At 40.4% G+C, this 10,668-nt stretch overlaps 1 protein-coding gene across 16 annotated transcripts in view; it reads right to left on the bottom strand.

The window, feature by feature from the left end:
- Window positions 1-10,668, bottom strand: part of ELMO1 (engulfment and cell motility 1) — a 295,982-nt gene that overhangs the window by 44,093 nt on the left and 241,221 nt on the right. Inside the window, exon 2 of one of the 16 annotated variants that reach the window (XM_090142307.1) lies at window positions 9,601-9,761. The exons of 14 other annotated variants lie outside the window; for them this stretch is intronic. The gene's annotated coding sequence lies outside the window, so the exon portion shown is untranslated. Of the gene's footprint in view, window positions 1-9,600; window positions 10,661-10,668 lie in introns of those variants that run through there. One more of the 16 variants, XM_031590455.2, reaches the window with a different exon arrangement.

Below are 10,668 nucleotides of genomic sequence, written 5' to 3' on the forward strand. Positions count from 1 at the left end.
TGATAGAGACGTGTAATTTTTTCTCCTACAATATGAGAAAGCTTGCTTAAATGCAGAAAGCAGCACTTGGCGTGCTCATTGGTTGTACAGCACAAGCACGGCTGCAGAACTACCATTTCAGCTGCAGGTGTGGATGCCCTACTGCAAAGCTTTAGTTTGGAAAGGAGGTTCTCTCTGACACACAGAGAAAATTTCATTCTTGAAGACTGCAAAATATATTATCCTACCCGAAGGAGCTCAGCAGAGTGTGACACAAGTCTTTCCTCTTCCTTTTAGTTTTCCTCAATGGAGCAAAACAATTTTCAGGCTCCACTGGACAGAAAACAGAATGTAGACAGGACAGACAGCTTTCTGAGTTTATAAACCTGCATATTTAAAGATCTCTCTCTCAGACTTACTAAATTTACTGCTTGGAAAGAGCAGATGTTAAATTTCCAGTTTCCACCTTATCAGAAGCAAGAAGAAGGGAAAGCTTTTCTGTGAGATGCCTGCAGATTTGACCAGCTGAGACCACTTCTTACTTTAGACTTCTGAGTACAATGCAAATGTGTCTAAGTACAGCTGAGAGGGAAATCTGTTCTGTGCAAGCACATTTCTCTCCATACTTGTAACTGTGTCCTACAGAAGCCAAGATGGTATCTGGGTGAGAAGCACAAGAAGTACTGGCTTCGAGGATGTTATTTCATCCCCCAGCCAGAAATCTCCATGACTTGATCCAACCATCCCAACTGCACAGGTAACACAACCAACTCTCATTCTATTTTATGAAAACAACTGATCAAGCAACATTCCCAGAAGCTTTATGATAAGGATATGCAATAATGACTTTTTTCATTTCCACTAGAAAGGAAACCTCCAAACAAAGTTGGACATCAAACCTAAGACCAATTCAAGAAAGGCAAAGATTCAGTCCTGAGCGAGTAACAGGCTTCCTAGGCAACAAAACAGAAAGCTTTAGGGTCCCTTCTGATCTCAGAACTCTTCAGGCCTGGAAACAAGGAGGTCAAGGACACTGGAAGAGTAAGATTCCTGCCATTTAAGGGCTGCCAGTGCTAACCTCAAGTTATGCAGTCAAGAAGCATTAAAATGACAACAGTCTCACCATTAGGAACGTCATGCCATTCTAGTAGCAGTCTTCTGTCAGTTAAAATTCATCTTTCTTTCCCCAAGAGCCCGGACATTTGGGCTAAAGGTTAATCAGGTCTTTCAGTCACTAGCATGTATTTTTAAACTTCCTAATTCCCTGCAGAAATAAGATTTTGATAATACATATGCCCTTCACTGAGTGCTATTAAGATTTTATAATCACTCCTGCAAGCGGCCTGCATAATATGAGTGACTTCATCCCTCCTGGACAGCGCGTCCATTGCAAACTCAAACACAGCAATTATTTGCTGTACTGCCACATATCCTCTACACCCACCACAGACAAATAGTAGAAGGTAGAATTATCTAGAAGATTCAAGAAAAGAAGAGGTGAAAGGAAAAAGGCAAAGTGATTTCAGGTAACGTAGGTAATTCAGATTATCTGCTTGCTCACCTACAGCTCCACCACTGCAATGCTGCCCATTCATTCCCTGAACACCAGGAGAACCAAAGTCAGTAAATATAGAGAGCTTTATACTTTGGGGGATGCAGTATTCATTTAATATGACTCCTCGTCCACGCGCTTGGGGAGTTCAGAAAACATCACAGAGAAGGCCAGCTTTCATCCTCACCTGCGTTACAGAACTGACTGCCATGGGGGCAACCTGCACCCAGCTGTGCCTTGACTGAGGTTCCAGCAGTTTCACAAGGGTGAACAGAATAGGCTGCTAAAGGGGACCCAAAAATATGGTTTGAAGCTGAGTACAGGCAAATCTCAATTAGGTGAATGGGCGAGATACTGAACAACTTTGTCCACACACAATACTGGTATGCCTATGCCAGTTATCTGGGTCTTACCCCAGTCATGTCCAGACATCATTCTTACGAGCCAGGCTTTTCTCTTTTGGCCCCTTAAGCTCTTGCTCAAGTGCAATAGCATCAATAGGGCAGCATCCACCTCCTTGCTCAGGCACAGTGAAAAGCCTAATCCCCTTCAGAACCAGCTAGTTCTGCACAGCAGCAATCCTTCTCTCACTTCTACAGTTCACTCCTTTTGGCCATTCCCCTAGTAATTGCCAGGGCTCCATCATCAACTTACAATGGTCTCACATCATTATTCAGGGTGAACATTTACCCCAGCTGGGCCCAGCATCACCAAATCCCCCATCCTTAAGCCAGCTGCTGGCACTACTTTGGGCAGGGAAAGAAGTTTGGGAAATTTAGCTGTCCTGGGAAACTAGGAAAAAAAAAAAAAGCCTGCCACAAACGTGCTGCCAAGCCACCCTGCTTCTTGCAGCAGACAAATTACCTCCTGATTAATTCTATCCCCAAAAACGTCTGCAAGAGCTGCCAGGCAGCAGCAACATTTGTTTAATCAGAGCCTCTGGAAAATGAAGAGCTTCTGGTGCCTGTGATAGATCTCACCTTCCTCCCCCTCTCTTGCTCTCTTCCCCCACCATGGTGCCAGAGCTGCTCTCCTCCTCTGCAGCACAGTGAAGAATGGAATACAGATGAACAATTTAGAGCCGATAAATCAATCTTGTTTTACTTATTCTTGTTTCCTCCACAGCTTTCCTCCCACTGCTGTCCCCTGCCACACAAATACACACACGTATAAATACCTCCTTGGCTAGGCTATACCATAGTGTTTTTTTTTTTTTTAATTTTTTTTTTTTACCTTTTGTCCCACAGTACATAACAAATTAACCTCATCAATATCAAGACTCCCACCATGCCTTCTGCACTCCGACTGCCACTACATCATCTGCCTTCACACCGGCCTCTTGCAAAGCCAGCTCCCACTTGGATGCAAAGGACAGCAATGAATTCTACAGAGTATTCCTGTCCCTTCCTATAAAGATTTCACTTTCTAAAATATGATGCTTAGTTAAGGCAAATCAAGGAAGAGTTATCCAGAGAAGATGAAATTAAAGGGTTTTTCCTAATACTCTTTGGGATACCAATTTGGCAAGGGATCAGGGGAACAGGGCAACTGGCTAATTGGGTTGCAGAATCATAGAACATCCTTAGTTAGAAGGGACCACAAGGAGCACCAAGTCCAACTCCTGTCTCCACATGAGAACCACCCAAAAATCAGACCATATGCCTGAGAGCATTGTCCAAACAAGTGCTACTTGAACTTTTGCAACTTGATATCACGACCTCTGCCCTGGCAGCTTGTTCCAGTGCCCAGTGAAGAACTTTTTCCTGATATCCAATGTGATTGTTCCCTGGTTCAGGCTAGAGAACAGTGGAGAGTATGCAAGACTGTTGCAGTCAAATTGGTCATGAATTCTGCCCAGGTTCTAGTTGAAAATTAAGTAATTATTTTGCTGGTAAAGTAAAAATATTCCATATTTTGCTCCCACTGGCTGTAAAGCAAAGCATTAGCAAAAAGCAGCAGCCTTTTCAATCCTCCCTGTAACAGAAATAACCTATGTCTGGGCACAGAGGGACTCAACACAAAACCAGCTGAGCAGGAAAAGTTTTTGCTTTTTTTGTGGGGGAGCAAGGAAGATTAGAGGGATGAGGATCCACAACTTGCTAAATAGCTGTTCATAGCGAACTGTGGGAATGGAGACATTTATTTCTGACAAGATGGAACCCATTCTGTGGGCTTTTATGATGTTCTTCCAACTTGCTGTTCCTTTCTTTTTTTTTCCAAGAAGTAATTGCTATTTTCAATCACACATTTATCATTAAATGAATAAAATAATTCGATGAATAAATCATTAAACGAATCAATAAAATACAATTAATTCAATAAAAACATGATGTCTTTCAGTACGTCCAAAGCACGCCAATTCCTACTGAATTCAAAAACAATTTTGCAGTCATTTCTATTGTGAGTTCCTCAGGAGGGGAAGGAATGCACAGATCAGTTCTTTCTGTGCCACCTCAAATGTGTCAGAGCAGTGAAATAAACTATGATATCCCAAGCATATCACGTTGTATTATTTTTGGCAGTCTCCAGCAGTTTGGTAAAACAGGAAACATGAACTGACACTGTGAGAGGTTATGTTACATTCTTTTATAACCAGTAGCATATGTGGACTTTTGCCAGCAATGACAGTATTTACCATCTCAGGTGTACGGTTGACAGATTCTTTACTTTATTGCTGTCAGCAGAGATATCTGCAATAGGAAAATAATTCCACATTGGAGTTCATCTGACACTTGTGAAAATGGCTTTGTAAAATGGACAGGGAGCTCCAAAGTCTGCACGTTAGCTGTTCTACAGGTCACATTAACAAACCTATCAGTGGGCACTGGTAGGGGCACTTAGCTCTGTTTGACTCCCCTGATTGCCTGCTCTGAAATCTCCTGGGTAGAGCAGATCTGATGTTGAGCTAGAAGCTCAAAAATCTGATGCTTGCTAGCAATTACACAGATTATATATGAACCAGAAGTGTGCAGCCTTCTCACCAATACGTATAGAAACAGGAGAGGAAAATGAAAAGGAAAATTGCAAAGGGAAATAAGCTCCCACAGTACAGACAGATAGCCACTGGGCAAGATGATGCACGCTGTTGAGCTGGACTGCCCTGCCTGCTAACATTTTCTTCTGCAGCTGCTGTAACACATTTAGCCAAACTTTCTTTTGAGGGAAATATGCTTAGTTTCTTTGAGCACAATTAATGGTGTTAATTTATTCCAGCAAAGTTTTGTTTAGCTCTTACCTGGATCAGCTAAAAGTTATACGCAATTTATTTCGCAGACGCCTTGCTACGTTATGAGCAACTATGCTGAGGGAAAACTCCAGGAAACAAGCCTCAGAACTGTGTTTTACCTTTATGCTTTTAGCAGGAACACCAAGTCAAATATAGCTTGTCACAAGACTCTTTTTCTCCTTGTCTGAACTGAGATTGGTCCCAACAGATGAACGAAGTGAGCGTTCCATCTTTGTCATCTCTACCAGCACTGCCCAACTGTGGTCAGTATTCTAGAGTGCTGTGGCCAAAGGACAACAGGCCTCCTCTATTACAGGACAGTTGTTCAAAATTTGTTCTCAACTTGAGAAAAAACACGTCTACTAAACCTTTTTTTAAGCCTCAATTCACCTTCTTCAGCCTTCTTTGCAATTTGGAATTCAAGTTGCAGAGCTTTAGAATTCAGAAGGGACCATTAGATCAGCTAGCCTGAAACTCCTCCACAGCAGAAGTTGTTATATTCTGCAGCTATATTTGCACTGAACTCAGTAAGTTATGCATCTCTAAAACATTTCAGACTAGCATCTGGTGAAGATCTGCAGACACTGAGAGTTAGGGAATCCACCACTTGTATGACTAATTTAATCAGCCTTCGTATCTCATTTCTTCTAATGTTAGCAATAATCCTTAGCAGCCTATAATGGGCCTTCTGCATCTGTATTCAACAGAAGTGAAGTGGCAAAAACATACGAAAATTGGGGAAATTATAATGAAATAGAGAAAACTTCACATTCTGGCTAAAGAACTTGGAAAGAGATCTAATGACTCTAATTAGAATTCCCCCCTTTTCATCCCTCATACACATACATCAACATATGGATTCACATATCCTCCTCTAAACAAGGCCAAGACAACAGCTATTGTTTCTTACAGCTGGTTCCATGTTCTAAATTGTACAAGGCAATTCCCAAAGAATTCCCTCCTCCCTAGTCAAAAAAACTGCCTACAAGAGCTCAGTCTTCTGTGAGCAGCATTTTGTGGCTACAGAATTGCAAACTTCCTTATTTATAACATCGCTATCCTTACCATATGTGCAATAGTATAACTAATCTGAAATAATTTTAACAGGTATCATTGGGCAGAGATTTTCAAAAAATGCAATTAATGCCAAGCTGTACCATTAACTACTGAAACCCATTATTTTTTATTTTGGGTGCAGGAAATATATTCAGATGAAGGTATTTGTCTACAGTCAAAATTACAGAACTAACTAACGGAAAGGAATTAATGTATACCTAAACACATGGCATATATAATATGAAGGGCCCAATTTAGATGCTTTTTAGTCTCAGCCATAGGTGGGAGTGCATTCATGCTGAAAGCGTGGTATTACTGTGGGAACATATTCAAGATGCAGATGCTGCCTCAGGCAGCCTTTCTTCCCACGCAAATCCCTCTTTGCCAACACTTGGATCAACCTGCATGGATGTAAGGTGCTGAGATAGAGTAATGCAGGCTCTCACATGCTCCTTACGTCTGCTCCCAACCTGCCCTGCAACATCCTTCTCCCTGTTCTTTGCTACAAAAGTGGTTTGATGTGTTTTCTCAGGTTAGGTAGTTGCTGGGGTTTTGGAGGATTTTCAATGAAGTTCAGCATCCAAAATGGAACTAGCTGCAATTTTTCTCCACACATCTGTAAACATATTAAGCAGTCACATAAGCCAAGCCAAAGCCTGATAATAACAAGACTGGCAGAGGACATTTCAAATTGCATTTGGAAGAACGTAGGTCTTGAGCTTGATGGCATATTAATGTGCTTGAATTTCATTGCTCTGCATAGGTAGAACTTGAACAAATTCTGACTTCTTTCCTTGACAACTAACAAGATAACAAAACAACAAAGATTCTTGCCAATTCCCAGCCGTGATTTGTCAAATGCTTAAATGCCCAGAGACAAAATAGTTGCATACATTTCAATCTGCCACATTACAATATGCTATCTCTACATTCCCCCATTGCCGGATGTACTCTGGCCTTTTTTTTTTTTTTTTTTTTTTTTTTTTTTTTTTTTTTTTTACTTCCCCTATTATTACATCTGCCAACTGATTTTCACTCCGTAGATATCAAACTATCTGCAACATTATCATTTTTTCCTCATTTGAGGTTTCTAAAACTACTTCAGGAGCTGACAGAGCCCCCCCAAAAAGTGCCATGCTGAGCTGCTGAGTAAGCAACCCCTTGGCATTTTCAGCTGTGTATTGAGATTAACAGCTCAAGGTTTATTTCATAAGCTTCCCAGTAAGATGGGCACACAATATCCCTTACCATCCCACCATCTTGTTTATGCCACCTAGACAGAGTACATGAGAATAAGAAAATTGTCCCAATTCTTCTGCTATTTCTGTAATGGTATATTGCCAGATACTTTGATCACCATGTAAGCAAGCTACTTACTATCCATGCTGGAAACAGACATAGTTTATATGAAGGTAAAAAAGTATAATACATATATGAGGAAGCAGAATTCACAAGGCTGTACAGTAGCTCCATGTGAGTTGCACTGAAACGTCCCTGAGGCAAAGTCCTGAGACATGGCCTCTTAACTATTATGCCCTTCCTTCAACATGCAGAATATTACAGAATCCACTGTTCCTCATACTGCCCATCTCTCTTGGCATATGAAGTAGTCTAGCAAACACTCTTTACTTGCCAATTTGAGTTTCCTCTGTAGTTGTTTGGACTCTGAGCCCCATATACTGGTTCTTGCAGTTTCCCACAGCTGCATGGCATGTGCTCAACCATATCAACACATAAGCTGTAAGAAACCAGCTTACAAAACCAGATCGACAAAATTTTGACTCTATGCTTTTGTCCCTGAAATTATCATCACTACAATTCATCACATTGCATTACTGCATGAACTACAACCAGTATCAGTCTATTGGGAAATGGAGTATTACTGGCATAAAGGTTACCTGAGATGCTGATTTACTACAGCATCACTTAACACAGACTTAATACATCATACAGGAGGGCAGCCTTCATTTGGTAGAACTTCCACTTCATTTTCCTCATCCCAGCAGGTGCTGTCAATAACCAAAATGAGTAGAAGACAATGCTCCTTTTGGATCCAGCTGGCATAATGAGCTGTTCAAGAACAGGAGGAATATACAACCTGGAACACATAACTAAAATCTGAACTGATCAAAATGGCAAATTCTGTGGTCAAATTCACACAGCCTCTCTGATTTTTCTCTGATTATTCAAATAATTGAAGAAGTCTAAATGGATTGGTGCCCAAATGCTCTTGGCATATAAGCAATCTGTGAAGAGAATCACTGGGAGGAAGTGACTTTTTGGTTAAATATTAGAAAAATAACATCAGGCTGTGGAATCACCTTCCAAGACAAGTAGAAGAAACAGCCTAGGGTATTTAAAAACTAACTACACAAGGCACATGGTAAGTTCCATGCTCATCAACTGGACAACGTGACCCAAGAAGTCTTTTGTCATCCATAATGAACATAATTACATAAAGATGTTAAACATATTAAGCTTATTTAAAAATGTATTTCATTATATTCCACTTTGGGTGCATAGCTTATTTAATGGGATGTCTCTAGGAAAGCAATTTAATAGTGCAGCTACTAACATCATCTGCTGTTTAACTGGGACAGAATTAGCATAAATTCAACTTAATGGGGACACGTTTAGCTAAGACCAAATAACTGTGGTACATCACAGTACAATTCTACAATCCAAAAGTTTCATAACCACTACATTAGACTGCAGGAAAAGTGCAAGGAAATAGTTGACAAACAGAATGTATGGCCTAGGAGTGCGTTTTTCATTGTTATTGTATTTCTTTGATATCAATCACAGAACTATAGGGGTGGAAGGGATCTCTAGAGATCATCAAGTCCAACCTCCCTGCTAAAGCAGGTTCCCTACAGTAGGTTGCACAGGCAGATGTCCAGACAGACCTTGAGTATCTCTAGAGAAGAGACTCCACAAACTCTCTGGGCAGGCTGTTCCAGTGCTCCATCACCCTGACAGTAAAGAACTTCTTCCTTGTGTTAGTATGGAACTTCCTGTGTTCCAGTTTCTGCCCAATGCCTCTTGTTCTATTGCTGCATGCAACTGAAAAATATGCAAACCTTATCTAATACATCACTGTAACTGTGGTTATACAGAGGATCTCAATTTCTGAAGCAGTAAGAAGGGTTAACCCAACACATACACATCTCTTATCAAAACTGGCACGTTTTCCAACAGTCACGTTTCAGGTGGAATTCCTGGATCAGTACTACGGTTAGTGACTTCTTGCTATTTGAAGTCTTTGTAAATTTTTTTTTTTTTTTAAAGTAATCTCCTCTCTTAGTATAATTATTTAATAATTATTTATCTGAAAGAGCAACTTTCCACTTTGTAAGAATGGTTTCATTACTGCATTAAAACCCATGCCACGTTATCACCGTGGTCTGGAAAGAAGTGGTAGATGGTGCTTGCGCTTCAGCGACCTCCCAGAAGCATTTAGAGTTTGATACAATTGCTTCCAGTAATCCTCACTAAACTATGGAAAATGACTGCATCCCATTTTCCAGGTGTTCCTTCCTGCTACTCAACAAGATGAAACAACCACCCCAAAAATTAATCTGTCAGTTTGGAGATTTAGAGAAAAGCTACCATGTACTACAGAGAACAGAAAGAGTCTTGCTTTGTTAAAGGGCATAAGCAAACCACTAAGAACAGATGATCTAGAACCCAGAGAAGTATGTTTCTGCAAGAATGACTCAGGCAGTAATCATCACGACATACTCATAAATATAGCACAGGGAAGCATTAATTCAAATTGACTTCTCACCTCATAAAGTCACCATAAAGAGCAAGCCGTGTGTCAGGGAGTCTGTGTAGTCTGCTACTAATCTTCTATGCCAACTCTTGTTGGATAAGTTTCTCATGTTCTCAGTCATTATAAGAAAGCTTTCTTCTAATCTTAGATGTGGTCTGCTAACTCTCCACAGCCTGGAAGTGACAGATCCTGCATGGTTAACTTTTAGGATATGTAGGCCGTTAATCTAATTTCTGTTATCTATTTTTCCTCAAGAATATGACAGCACCAATTCACACTATGAATTACTGTGGGAGACAACAGCCTCTGATATCTCAAGTTAATTATTGAATAAACCTATATTTGTCTTCCAGATTAATCACAGATGCTGTTGGTGATAACATGATAATGTCAGGTGAGTCTGGAGCTTAGGATACCTAAGCATAAACAAATATTCTTGTTTCCAAGAGTACAAATCTCTACAGAGAAAGCACACAAAATAAATCATTCATCTTTTTGTTTTGTTTCCCTGAAAATCACTAGCAGGAGATCCAGTTAAAAGGAATTAGGTTTCAAAGTTTTTATAGGACTCACTGCTTGTGACTGCCAGCTGCCACCACGGGAGGATGGATAAAATTCTATCTTACGTCTACCAAGTTTGAGCAAATGTTGTGGATTTTCTACAGAGATGGACACAAATGACACCAGACACCAAAATCCAGGCACCTGGTTAGCTCCCACAATGATTACAAAGAGTGCTCCACTTCCCACCTCCTGCTCCTGAGATGCTAAGTTAGGGGCATTGGAAAGAGACACATCCTCTGCAATAGAAGCAGCTTTCATAGAACACTACCAAACCTTGAAAACTCAGAATCAAAGCAGAGTATGCTGGCATACTATATAAATTTCCTCATTTTATAAAAACACTGTACATAAGCACTCACTAAAAAGCAACTGCAAAAAGACTTTATAAAATAAAACGATTCTGTACATGAAGTATCCACTGAAAAAATACAAATGTTTTCAAAACAATCTTTGGATCGTATCCCAAGAGTAGTCTTACCCTGGGATACGTTATTTCAAACAAATCCTTGCCCCCTG

The sequence above is a fragment of the Phasianus colchicus genome, chromosome 6, assembly GCF_987193195.1.
Source record: "Phasianus colchicus chromosome 6, bPhaCol1.hap1.1, whole genome shotgun sequence".
In the NCBI taxonomy this organism is placed as follows: Eukaryota; Metazoa; Chordata; class Aves; order Galliformes; family Phasianidae; genus Phasianus; species Phasianus colchicus.